Source organism: Triturus cristatus, chromosome 11 (genome assembly GCF_964204655.1).
Source record: "Triturus cristatus chromosome 11, aTriCri1.1, whole genome shotgun sequence".
Classification (NCBI taxonomy): Eukaryota; Metazoa; Chordata; class Amphibia; order Caudata; family Salamandridae; genus Triturus; species Triturus cristatus.
The window spans coordinates 109,712,234-109,725,918 of record NC_140594.1 but is presented as its reverse complement, the minus strand read 5'-3'; the positions used below and the strand labels follow the sequence as shown (position 1 = coordinate 109,725,918).

Below are 13,685 nucleotides of genomic sequence, written 5' to 3'. Positions count from 1 at the left end.
GAAAGAATTGAAGTCAGCGCACAGGGGCGGCGTCTAAGTAGACACTGCAACGTCATCCCCAAGACGAACGAACGACTCCACCTACCGACGGGCAGAAGTACTGCTACGAAAAAAATTCTCCCGGTCCAGTCAGACGCCTGGGGTAATTAATTCTAAGGTAAGGAATCTATAAATACAGTCTCTTTCAGATACAATACTTAATATCACATTATTCAATTTGGCATATGCAACACTGATCCTAGTCAAGACTCTCTCTTATGGCGCTTCATAGCCCCTTGCCCTCTTCCATACTATCTTCCCCTTCGCCTACACATGGGTGACCCTAGACAAACTTGCTCTCCAGAAGTTATGGCAGACACATGAAAAAGGCTCAGATGCAGAGCAAAGGGCCCCACAAGTCAAATGTACATACAATTCAGTTGTCTACTTGAGTTCTTCCCCTGGTGGGGTACAGGTAGAAATTTAGGGCTTGTTCCCTCACGTTTGACTAGTGTGGAGTCATTGAAATGATCAGACTGTAGGCGGAGGCTCAAATCATTCCGCCCTGTCACTCAGAGACCACCAAGGAGCCTGAGAGGAGTTCATGCCTGTCTCCCTCATGGCTGCCCAGATTGATCTGACATCCCACAGTAATCTAGATAGGGCCAGCTCTGTACCAGTACCTCCGTTCCACTGATGAAGCCTCAACTGGGCTGATAGGAATACCTCTGCAGTTGTAGCCCCGCTTGGGCCTGGCAAACCTCATAGCAATCGTAGCCTCGATTGGGCTAAGTGAACCTCATGGTAGTTGCTCTGGTTAATACTCGGAACCACAAAGAATGGGAGCCCCTCTTCAGCACAGGTTGCAACTGGTTTCCTCTCAAACCTCTGCTTCCTCTGGGTGTCCCTCAGAAAAACACATGCTGCGCTGCTCCCACCATGTAGTTTCTCTTCCTGCAGGGCAATGCACATCTCTCTTTTAACAGACAGGCGGAATTCTAGGCATTAGGAAGACCCTCAGCTCTTCCAGAAGAAAGTGCAGACTTATGGTGACCTTCCCTCACCCTTGGGATAGTCGCAGTCAGATGGACACAGCAGTCCTTTGAGTGCTCTGCAGTGCACTCCCTTCATTGGTCATAAAGAACTTGAAAGTGGGATGGTTAAGGTACCTCTTTTATAAATACTTTCAAGACAGAGAATGACGATCCATTGTCTCTAACGTCATAACCGGTTTGTGTTGTTCTCCTACAAATATCCTTCTCGGGCTGCTCTCCAGATCGTGTCTTTTGGCAAAATTATGCCTCTTACAGCAGCTAGCACTGGTGGTGTCTCCAAACTGGAGCACCCATAACATAAGAACAATGAAGTGTGAGGTTTCTGCACCTGACCGTCATCAGCCTCTCAGAAGCAGAAATCAGGGAAAGACATAAGAGCAGGCCTGGCTGAGACATGTCCTCACCTTGCACTACAAACTGCAGTCCCTCATCCCACACCTCTATCATGAAGCAAATGTTAGTACTGAGGAAGAACTAATTTACAGACCCTTGCTAACAAAGTCTTAGTGGAATTCCTCTTGTTAGCCCCGTTTCCATCCTCCCCGCTCCAATGAGTACAAAAACTGTATAATAATAAATGGAAACTTTTTCTAGCATTGTGCAACTGAGAGAGGAGTTAAGCTGATTCCTAAGCAAAGTTTACTGGAAATAGTTCGCAAATACATATACATTTGCTGCTGTGGGGGTTATGTTAGCTAGAAGACTCATAGCAATTCACTGGTCGTGACCACAAGCACAGCAGTTTCGAAGTTCGGCAAGAGTTATGAGGGAATGGGCTGCTGCTGAGAAAGTCAGATGACACATCAGAAAGCATGAGAAATTAAAGAAGGGTCTGATTAATTTGACAATAATTATTCTATCTGACCACCCCTAGGCTGCCTGAAGGTAGACAGGACATACCCTTAAGGAGTTTGAGGAAGAATCATAATGACTTTTGAACCCGACTGACAAATACCACAGTTATGAGTTCTGGAGACACATAGAGGTGGAACTAAGGACTGCATGCCACCTACATGCTTGGGAAGAGATGGTGGAATAATAAAGGTGGAATGGGAAGACGATAGGCTGGGCAGGCTGTGGATGTTAAATGAATTGTGCCTCTTGGGACTGGTCATAATTGTTTCCTGCTCTGAGTGGCTGAATATATGTAGTTTTATTTCTGTGAGGGCACTCACTGTGCTAAGAGTGTTTATGCATTTGTCTCTGATATGAATGCACACAGTACTTATTATCGGCCATAGGAAGAGCAGCTATGTGTTTCTGCACTGTCTGAAATCTGACAAATAATAAATACAAATATTAATAATCTTTTAGCAGTGGACACCATGGGAAGAGTGGGGGGGGGTATGGGTGGCGAGGCGGCGAAGAGACAATGTAGGAAGCTAGCTTAGTATATGGTTCACACTTAAAGGAGTGATGCACCTTGCACTAATTCAGGCAACACTTATGGTGATTTTAGCGGTCTTTGATAACCTTAGGCTCTCAAAATGGTAGCCGTGAAGAGCAGCCTTCAGGCCTATCTTGAAGGAGCATAAAGCAGATTGTTTTGCCACATTTAATGAGAAGTTTATATTAGATGAAAAAGAACCACACAGTGTCTATAAAAATAAGTCTATTTATTACATAGCACAATCACATTGGAATATCTCCTACCTGGAGATATCAACAATACACATGAAAATACTCTAAAGGAATCAGGTTCGTAACACAAATATACACTGGTCTACAGGGGGAGAACAAACCATATACAAGAAGTAAAAATATTCGAACTGCAAGGAAGAACAGGACTTGGACCAGAAGACTCAGAGGAACTGGTAGAAACAGAAACCACCCAAGGTACGTACCCAGGAACCTCACGGAGGCTGTGTGCAGAGCGGGAACACAGCTGCATGTTCAATGAAAGGTTATGGAGAAATCGTGTTGCAGTTTTAAAGAAGAAAGGCCCTTCCCAGAGGTCCTCGAAAAAGCCCTTTGAAGGACGGAAGATTGGAGAGCTGCCTCACCCGTTTATACTCAGGAACCAGGTTACCTGCACCAGGGAAGCTGGGTGCATAGGGGTGAATTGACGTCAGATCCTCCTGTGGACAACAATGAAAGACTTTGGAGAAAAGGCCTCTGGAGGTGTTCATGAAGATATATGGGGGAATCCACAGGTGGATTTTTGAAGAGGAAAACCTGCAAGCAGAGGGGACAGAGTCTAGGCCACGCGGAGGAAACCAGAAGGCAGGGAAGCACAATACCCACCCTTGGAAGGGAGCTAAGGAGAAGAGACGAGGACCTTCTCATTGCAGCTGTGGGGACCAGGCAATGCTGAGAACGACAAGGAGCTGTGCAAGAGCTGTCCCACATTGGATGTCGGTATCTAGGTGGCCGGTGGCCGGCAGGAGCACCCACAAGCCTTGGTTACTGCAGCTGGCGTGGAAGACGACAACAGGCAACCGTTGTGACCAGCAAGGCCTAAGGGACTCATCTGTTTAACGGTAAAAATGGTATTCTGTTAACTTAGTCTCTGCTCTAAGCCATTTTGCTTGCCAGCCCCATTTTGTGTTTCTACTGGGACTTTCTAAGTTAAAAATTGCGTGTTCACTGAAAACTGGTCATACTGATAACGTTCGCTTGTCAGAGTAAGCTGCCCTGCCGAAAGGCCTATGTGCACAGATGTCTAAACTATTAGCCCACCAACGCCTGTAACCTCCCTTGCTTATCTATGAAAGTGACGTGGGTAGGGGTTTATCAGGATTATACAGTACAGCATGTAGGCGTTGTGTAATGGGGTTGTGTAAGCGTTATGTAAAAATGCCACAAGAGGGTTATGTAAAGTGTGATGTAACCATGACTAAGGGGTTTTCAAATGAACTCCTATGGTACCCAGACTGTATAAAAGGCAGACCACAAGCTGTTCTAGTTCATTCCCTCTCAGGCACTTGTAGTGTCTGTATGACGTAGCCATCTTATGAGATATAATAAATTTGTGTTTATTCTCACTCCAGTGTCGATCCTCATTTATTGAGCCCGTAGACAGAAGGGTGTCCCTGCACCGGTGAGACTGATAAGAATCTCATTTCTACAATTGTCGCCCAACGTGGGGCCCCATTGAGGGACACAGTTGGACCAGAAACACTGCAGGGGCGCCCCGCAGATTGAGACTTGCTCTCGCGGCCAAGGTGATTTTCAGCTTATCGACCTGACCTTTGTGGCGGCTGTGATTCTCAACTGGGGCTTTTCGGTTGGCATTTTGGAAGTGATCTATTGATCCGAGGATCGGCAGGTGGGAGTCGGAGTACTGCGATCAGGTAGGATCGAAGTGGTTGTCTTTTTTGGGTTTTTGTTTGAAAAAGTCATTTGTAAATGCCTTTGACAGGTAATGTGAGAATTTTTTCTCATCTTTTGGTTTTGGTATAAGAGTCTCTTAACTCTATAGTTAAGAAGTATTTGGTAAACATGCCTGTTTTGAGCACACTTTGTACATTATGTTGTTGCTGCAGCAAGAAATATGTTTTAGAGGAAAGACAGACAGCGCCTTTAGAAGGCATTCCCAATTATGAAATGCACATTAAATATGGTATTTCTAACATACTGTTTAGTGCATTATGGAACAAATATACAAAGTCTGATGCTAGTTTACAGTGGACACTTGATGGTACCTTTGATTCAAATAAATTGCAATATATAGAGGAACAACTTTTTAAAAAGAAAAGTAGGCAGAGAATGTTTGATGCTTTAGGATTATGGAAAAAATATAATAAACAGAAACAAATTAAAGAAGAAAAGGATAGGAAGAAAGCTGAAGAGCAGACTATTGTGCAGAAGATTAAAGAGCTCCAATAAAAAATGCAAGAATAAAGTGTAGAGAGTGATGAGAGACGATTTAAACTTCATTTACAGAAAGCATATGTGACTAAGGAAGAAGCAGGACTTAAGGGTTTAGAAGAGGAGGATTCTGAATTAGAAGAAATGCTTTGTAGACCAGCCCTGCCTCCTTATGCGCCAAATCTAGTTGGAAATAATGCAGTCCCGACGGCGCCCCCACAGTTACCTCCAGTAGTTCATCAAATGCCTCTGCTGCTACCCCTGTTCTTGATAGAAAGACTGTAGTTCGTACACCCCTAACTCCTAAACGACGCTATAGATCTATTATTAAGGAAGAGGACAAAGTGGTATTATTCGTTAGGGCTTGTGAATGGGTCCGGGATGACGATATACGATTGGACGAGGTTTTTACAACTTTGACACAATATCCACAAATGACTCAGCAGTATGTTGTAGGGGAAATGGCTAATGCACTAATAGAGGACTGGAGGAATAATATGAATGAGGAAGCTCCTCCAGAATTAATTAGGATTATGTAAAAGGACAAATGAAGGAGCGCTGACCGCTGCTCCCCTAAAAGTAGCGGTAGAAGATATATTTACTCAGAAAAGAAAACTTAAGAGGCTCATGTCGGCCTCGACTAAAGCTTTCCCTATGCGAGAAGCGACACCCGTGTTTCAAGCAGCCGTAGGTGACGGTCAGGGTGTTAATGCGGCTGGGTTCCGGTTCAAATGGATTTATTCCCTTTGGAAGCGATCAGATGTATTGGCCCTTAAAACTTCTTTGCCTGACCCTAGGAAAATCCCTAGTGCATTTTACGATGAATTGAATGCTGCCGTAACTTGTGTTATGACTTTAGTTGATATTGATATGTCTTTTGGATTGATATTGCCCCTTGGCCTTTGGTGGTACTTGGGTGCAATTACAAGCGGCAGATATTGATAGGAAAGCGGGGTAGAAACCCCCACAGCTTATATTAGATTTACCGGGCCACATCATTACTTATTTGAAAGAGATAGTGCCACCAAAGAAAATATCATGGGCGAAATTGGTAGCCTGCAAACAAAGGAAAGATGAGTCGGTCCCTGACTTTTTTTTTTTTTTTTTTTTTTTTTAAAAACCTTTATTCGGATATTTCAGATACACAGCTATTCAGCCGACAACCCGGAGGTTCGGCAGCTCGTCAATCAACATATGTAGTCTTCTACAGCTGTAATGCAGGAGAGAAAAAAGGTTTCAATTTTTAAAGAAAAACGTAACAAGCAAGGCAATGTACATCATGTGTTCGCGCCAGATCCCACCGATGAGGCGGCCCCATATCCACCATCAGATCAGCCCTCAAGTGTGGAGGGGAGGGAGAGGCAGAGGCACTAACTTTCTATCAGATTTCATCCGCAAAACTCAAGTCGGAAGTGGGGCTAGGGGGAAAGGTGCTCCTCTGGCGGGTCAGTGGCAGGAGGCAGGCAGATGTACCCCCTATACTGGTTCCACCCCCCCCACACCTTGTGCCATGTCTTGGGCCTCCCCCGTGCACAATACACTGTTTTCTCCCGAAACATGCACCAGTCCATGTTATCCTTCCATGCATCCAGGGTGGGCGGGTTAGGGGATCCCCACAATCGTGCAATATCCCGCTTGGCCACCATATTACCAAGGGTCACCCATTGAGTCTGCGCAGCGTCGTAGTCTGTAGGGCCCCACACGTTCAAGAGACAGCGCCGCGCCTCTGAGTGCAACACTATACCCGTGACCTCCTGCATCACAACATGAATCTGCTTCCACAATTCCGCAATCACACCACACTCCCATACAATGTGCAGAAAGGTGCCCACCATCCCGCAGCCCCTCTTACAAAGCCCGTCCTCGGAGAAACCCATGTGGACCAACCGGGGACCAGTGACATAGACTCTGTGGAGTATCTTAAGCTGGACCAGCCGCAGCCTGGCGGGGATGGCAACCTCTTTCGGGGAGGAGACAGCGCACTGCCAGTCCTCATCGTCCAGCTCAAGACCGTCTCTAGTCCACTGGTCCCGCACCCCCAGGAGGAGGTCGGTACGGACGTTCACCAGCTTCTTGTAAATGAGAGAGATTGTGCTCTCCGGCACATGGCCGTCCAAGATCCGGTCCTCCAACGGAGAGGATTCAGGCACCTTCTCCCCCTCAACGAGGACCGACCGGAGCGCATGACGTACCTGCGCGTACCGGAAGTATTCCGTGCCCTCTAGCGCATATTCCGTCTGCAGCTCTGTAAACGACTTAATCCGCCCCTTGGCCAGCATGTCCCCCACCCTGGAGATACCAATCAGGTCCCATTTGTCGAAACCCTTAGAGTTCCAGAGTTTCCCCAGCATGTCCGAGTCAAACAGCGGAGTGGCCAGTGTGAGTCTATCCTTCCACCCCAGGGAGTTCGTGACTGCCTTCCACACGTGCACCGCCACCCCGGTCGGCCCCGTGAGGGATCCAGCCGGGGCCCTTGAATAAAGTGCCCTATAGTAGCCACCACCCCGCAACAACCACCGGTCCATAGCGAAGCCGGGGCTAAGCGCAGGACCGTAGACTCCGTGGTTGACTGCGCTCAGTTGGGAGGCCCAATAGTATCTCCGGATGTCGGGAAGCGCGATACCACCGTCATACCAAGGGAGAGTTAGTTTTGCTATCGCTATACGCGGGCGGCCGTCCCACAGCAGCGAACGCTGTAGACTCTCGACCTCCCGAAAGTAACTGGCCGGGACCAGCTCCTGGGTGTTCTGCAGGGCGTAGAGAAAGCGGGGAAGCGACATCATTTTAAAGAGCGCCGCTCGACCGAGGAGGGAAAGCGGCAGCCGCCTCCAGCCCGCCACGTCCCGCCGCAGGCGCGCCAACGGAGGGAGCAGGTTTCGCTCATACCGTACCGTGGGATCGGCTGAAATATAGATCCCAAGATACTGAAAGCCCTCCCGGGCGATCTGGATCGGGCAATTCCGCGGGGGAACCGGAGCGTCTCCACACAGGGCGTACAGATATGACTTACCCCAGTTGATGGTGAGCCCCGAGTTCCTCCCGAAGGAAGTCAAGATGTCGCAGACAACTATAAGGGACTTCCGGGGTGAGGTAAGATAGAGCAGAATGTCGTCGGCATAGAGGGAAATGCGGTCCTCGTGGTCGGGGGACCAGCGAATCCCCCTCACGTCTGGGTGCCACCGTATCCATGCCGCTAGCGGCTCAAGGGCGAGAGCGAACAACAGCGGCGAGAGGGGACAACCCTGCCTGGTACCCCTTCCCAAGTCGAAGGGATTGGAGGCCCTCCCGTTAACCGCAACTTTGGCGAGAGGTCCTTCGTATAAGAGCCTTACCCAGCCCACAAATCCGGGCCCGAAGCCGAACTTCGCGAGCGCGGCCCACAAATATGCCCACTCAACCGTGTCGAATGCCATCGTTGCGTCGAGCGCCGCCACCACGGCCGGTTCCCGCATCGTCCCGACCCTTGCGATCACACCATGAATGCGCCTAAGATTCAACGCAGTATTCCGATGTGGGATGAATCCAGATTGGTCGGGGTGGATCAGGTCACCGATCACCCTGACTAGCCGGTTTGCGAGGATTTTAGCAAGGATCTTAGGCTCAGCGTTAAGGAGCGAGATCGGCCGGTATGAACTGCACCTGTCTCTAGGCTTGCCATCTTTATGGATGACCACGATCGTTGCCAGGCGCTGGTCGGGCGGGAGGGAACCCGTCGCCCGCGCCTCCACAAACATGGCTCGTAGATGCGGGGCAATCTTGTCCGGCTGGAGTTTGTAGAGCTCCATGGGCAGGCCATTCGGACCCGAGGCCTTGCCCGGACGCAAAGAACGGATCGCCCCCGCGATCTCATCGACCGTGATGTCGCCATCAAGGTCGTCCCTGTCCACGTCGGAGAGGCAAGGCAGGGCGAGATCGCGCAGGAGTGCACATGAGTCCTCCACAGGCCTGTCCGACACGGATGTATAGACCGTGCGGAAGTAATCCGCAAAGCACTGGACTATGACCTCCGGCTCCGTGACCAGGACGCCAGCCTCCGTCACTAGGTCCGGCACCACTCGATTGACCCTCTCCTTCTTGTCCAGCCACGCGATCAATTTCCCGGCCTTGTCCCCGACGTCGTACAGACGGCCCCGCTGTTCCCTACTCAGAGCCTTGGCTGCGTCAGTCACGAGGGCCCTGTACTCCGATTGCTTAAGGCTCAATTCGTGCAGCGCCTCCTCCGTGACCTCACCCTCCAGGGCCAGCCCTAGTTCTGCGATCTCCGCCTCAAGCTGGGCGACCTCCGCGTCCCTCCGACGCTTGGCCGCTGTAATCAAGGAGAGGGCCTCACCCCGAATCACGGTTTTGAACGCTTCCCACAAGGACACCGCCGACGTGACCGAACCGAGGTTTTCTTGAAAATAACGGTCGATCGCCTTAAGTACCGCACTACGAGTCACAGGGTCTCGGAGATGCCACGGGTTAATTGGGGCCACCCTACCACACACTCCTCTGGCAACATCCATACAGATCCACACCGGAGAATGGTCTGAAATACCTCGTGCCATGTGCCTGGCCTCAGAGACACTAGAAGCGTGTGCGGCCAAAGTAAGGACATAATCAATTCTGGAGAGACTGCCGTGCGCACCTGAGTGGAAAGTGTACTGCCGTTGTGTGGGATGCAACATTCTCCAACAGTCAACCAGCCCTAGGGTGTCTATGAAATCAGGAAGCCACTTCTGAGCCCCCCCCGAAATCCTCTGCGGGTGCCTGTCAAGCAGGCCTGAGCCGACTGCATTAAAGTCACCACCCACCACCAACACGCCCTCTGGGAGACCCAGTAAAGTCCTCTCTAAGTCCGCTAGGGTAGTGGGCTGCAATGCAGGGGGGACATCAACCGACACCAGGACCAGCGTCCTGCCCTCCCACCGTCCCGCTACTGCCGCGAAGCGCCCCCTATCGTCTACAGTAGTAGAGTCAACCTCAAATGGGAGAGAGGACCTGACTAGTATTCCCGCCCCTCTGGAACCCGAGGTGAACCCGGAATGCGCAACAAACTTATAGCCTTTACGATTGAGTGCATGGCACGTGTTGCCAATCAAGTGCGTCTCTTGCAAGAGGACAATATCAGGGGCACATCTCTTCAGAAATTGCAGTACAATCCCACGCTTAATACGATCCCCCAGGCCATTCACATTCCAACTGAGTATTTTGAGGCCCCTACCCCCCATCCCAGCATGTAAGGAGACCACCACCACCCACGCGGAACCCGACCCGAACCACAGGAGCTTGCATCATGACGCCTTGCAGAACCAAAAACAACAACAACCCCAACAACAAACCCCCCCCACCCCCCACCCTGCACCCCTGCGTAAGCTCTAAAGTGCCCCCCAACTTGCAGTGTGCCTGTCGCCCCTTATAAAACTAGTCTACGGAAAGAACCCCAGAGGAGGAAATGCTCCCCTACCGCCCCCGCCACCCCCCGGACTGTCAACCTCCCGGAGGGATCGGAGTCGTGATACTTGAGTCCCGGGTCAATGTTCATCACCGGCACCATCCGCGCCACCAGAGCGTTCCACGCCATGTCGCCCTTGGGGCAGAGTGTCCAACCAGTCTCCGACCATGTCGGGTGCCTCAAAAAAGAAAGTTCGCTCTTCGAACACCACCCGCAACCTTGCAGGAAAGAGCATGGCATATTTTAGTCCCATCTCACGCAGTCTCCTCTTGACCGCCATGAAGCCTTGCCGCTGCTTTTGCACCATCTGAGTGAAGTCCGGATAAAAGCTTACAGTAGTGTTCTGGAATGGCAGCGGGCCGGCCATCCGCGATGCTTGTAGTATGGCATCTCGATCCCTGAAATTAAAGATCCGGGCGACAATCGGCCTTGGTGGGGCCCCCACCTTAGGCCTCCCGCCAGGGACTCTATGGGCCCGTTCGACGGTGAAGAACTTGCTAAGGCCTTTGGGTGCCAGATGGTTCACCACCAGGTCCTCCACGAACAGGTCCACCGACTGCTCCTCCGAATTTTCCGGGACCCCAATGATGCGGACGTTGTTGCGCCTAGCACGGCCTTCGAAGTCCTCCAACCGGCGGGCGAAGTGATCATTTGCTGCCCGGAGAGTACGGACTTCCTGCTGGAGGCCGGAGACATCGCCCAGGAGGCCGGCAGTCTTGAGGTCCAAGGACTGAACCCGCTCATTAGTTTTGCCGAGGTCGGCCCGAACCAGGTTGACATCTATCGATATGGCATCCACTTTTTGTGCCAGGGTCTCAAATTGCTGCCCAATCGAGGACTTCATCCCTTCGATGGCCCCCATGATGTCCTGCAGGGTTAATTCTGTGGAGGGGGACGCCACGTCCTTCGAGGCTTCCGACGTCGGGCCCGATTCTCCCGGGGACCCCCTCTGATGGGCATAGCGATCCATGGTATTAGTCTGGGTGGAGGTGCCCCGCCTGGTGTTCTTGGGCTTCAGCTTTTCGGCGTCCGACCTGGTCGACATCTCAATCCGCCGTGTAGACAATCTCCTGGCCCGTGCAGGGTAAATGGGCATGCAACCAGTGGCTGGCGCCGCGCACGCCCCGTCCCAGGCGCCCTGGAGACTGGAAGGCGAAATCGAAAGCGAAAGTGAAGTCCCCTCCACCTCCGACGACTCCTCCCCGACCAGGCCGCTGTTGTTCAATTAGGGCACGGGCACTGTGCCAACGCAAGTCCCGGGCACCGTGCGGGGATTAGGCCCCAAACTTCCAGGCAGCATAACTTCGGTCTCCGGTGGGCGATTTCGACCCGGACCACGGTTCCCGCCTCAGCAGCAGATCCTCTCCAATAGTCCGGGCATCAAGTACAGGATAATAGACAGGATAGATGCCGGAGGGAACGAGGGTCTCGGGAGCTCTAGGCTCACGCGGCCATCTTGATCGCGCGCTAAGCTCCTCCCCAGACTTTTTTTTTTTATATGGTTTGAAACAACATTTCATGATTATAGTGGTCAAGACACAACTTCTGATACAAGTCAACACTTATTTGTTGACAAATTTGTAGCTAACTTGTAACTTGAAATTTCACAGAAATTAAAAGTAGCTGAAAGTACGTGGGCTTCCTCTGCCCCACCAAAGATTTTGGATTTGGCCCAGTATTATGAGAATCAAGTAAATCTAGAGAAGGAGAAAAAAGAGAGTAAAAATAAGGAATTGAAAACTAGAATGTTGTTGAACCAGGTTTATGAGCCACAGAGAGGCAGAGGTCGTGGAGTATTTTGAGCTGACCTCCCAAGGAGGAATATTCAAGACTCTCAGGCATTTGGTCCGTTGGGATGGAACCAATGCGCATATTGTAAACAGGACGGACATTGGCGATCTGAATGCCCATTGCTTCACAAACAAGGTAGAGGTACGGGACGAGGAGTGCAAAGGGGTCCTCAACAGCGCCCCGGTCCTAGTAATAGACAGAATAATTTTGACAATCCTGCCCCGATGAAAGCCTATTATGCAGATGATTTCAGTGCATCCGATGCCACAAGTATGCACTTTAACTAGGACAGTGTAGGATGACCCTCGGAGGGATCGATTTCCATACCAATAGAGCAGACAGGCCTGCTAAAATATTGGGGACCTCTCAGAAGTTTCTGGTGGGTACTGAGGCTACACGAAGTGCGCTTTCTAAAAAACTGATCCCTGGGACTCCCTCGTCTGGTCATAATAACCTGTCCATAGGCTTTGCTGGAAAGCCTATTCTTAGTCCCGTGTCAAAACCCCAGGATCTTACTACTGGACCGTTTATTGTCCAGTCACCGTTCCTTCTTGCACCAAATTGTCCTAATAATTTGCTAGGTCTCGACTTACTCAAACATTTCCATGCACGCATTTATTGTTCACCGGATGGTGTATATGTTACGTTCGGTAAGCCGATACGTAATAGGCAGTATGTTATTGAGGACGTCTCACATGCATTGTCCACTGTCCCGCCTACTGTGTGGGCGGAGGGTGATAGTGATGCAGGCTTATTGTCGATTGGTCCAGTGCATATTCAGGTTAAACAGAATGCTGTTTTGCACCATATACCTCAGTATAAAATATCCCAGGAAGGCGAAAGCGCCTTAGTTCAGATTATAGAAGATCTTATTGTAAAAGGAGCAGTGGAAGAGACTGATAGCAATGTTTGTAACATCCCTATCTTGCCTGTTTTGAAGCGTTCCATTTCTGAAGATAAAGAAAAAGATTATCGCTTCGTAATTGATTTGCGTGAAATCAATAAAATAGTTGTGCCACAGTTTCCCGTGTTTCCAGATATTACTACTTTATTGACAATGATTCCAGGCACAGCTTTCGTTTTTTCTGTAGTAGAGCTTAAAAATGCATTCTCTTCAATTTCCATTGCACCCTCTAGTAGGTATTTCTTTGGTTTCTCAATTAAAGGGCGATCATTCTAATTCTGTTGTGCTCCTCAGGGGTATACAGAAAGTCCGAGCATTTATAGTCAGGCCCTTAAACGTCAACTTGATACCTTGGAGTTACCACTAGGGACTTCACTGTTACAATATGTGGATGATTTGATTGGCATGGCGTCCTATTGTCGTCATTGGATCCCAAATTTTTCCCTCATTATTAAGCCTCTCCTTACCCTTACAACAAAAGATACCCCATTTCCTTTGCCCTGGTCCTTTGAGTGTCAGGATGCATGTCAGCAACTTCGAGCAGCGTTATGCTCTGCACCTGTATTGGGAACACCTGATTACACAAATCCATTTTTTCTTTATGTACACGAACAAAAAGATTGCGCATTTTTTGTCCTAACAAAGCCACAAGGGGCCAAACAACGCCCATGTGCATACTTTTCTGCAGTTCTGGACCCTGTGGCCAGGGCAC

General features: G+C 50.0%; 1 protein-coding gene across 8 annotated transcripts in view; it reads right to left on the bottom strand.

Annotated features, from left to right (window-relative positions):
* Positions 1-13,685, bottom strand: part of CABIN1 (calcineurin binding protein 1) — a 1,566,474-nt gene that overhangs the window by 114,350 nt on the left and 1,438,439 nt on the right. The window lies entirely within an intron of this gene.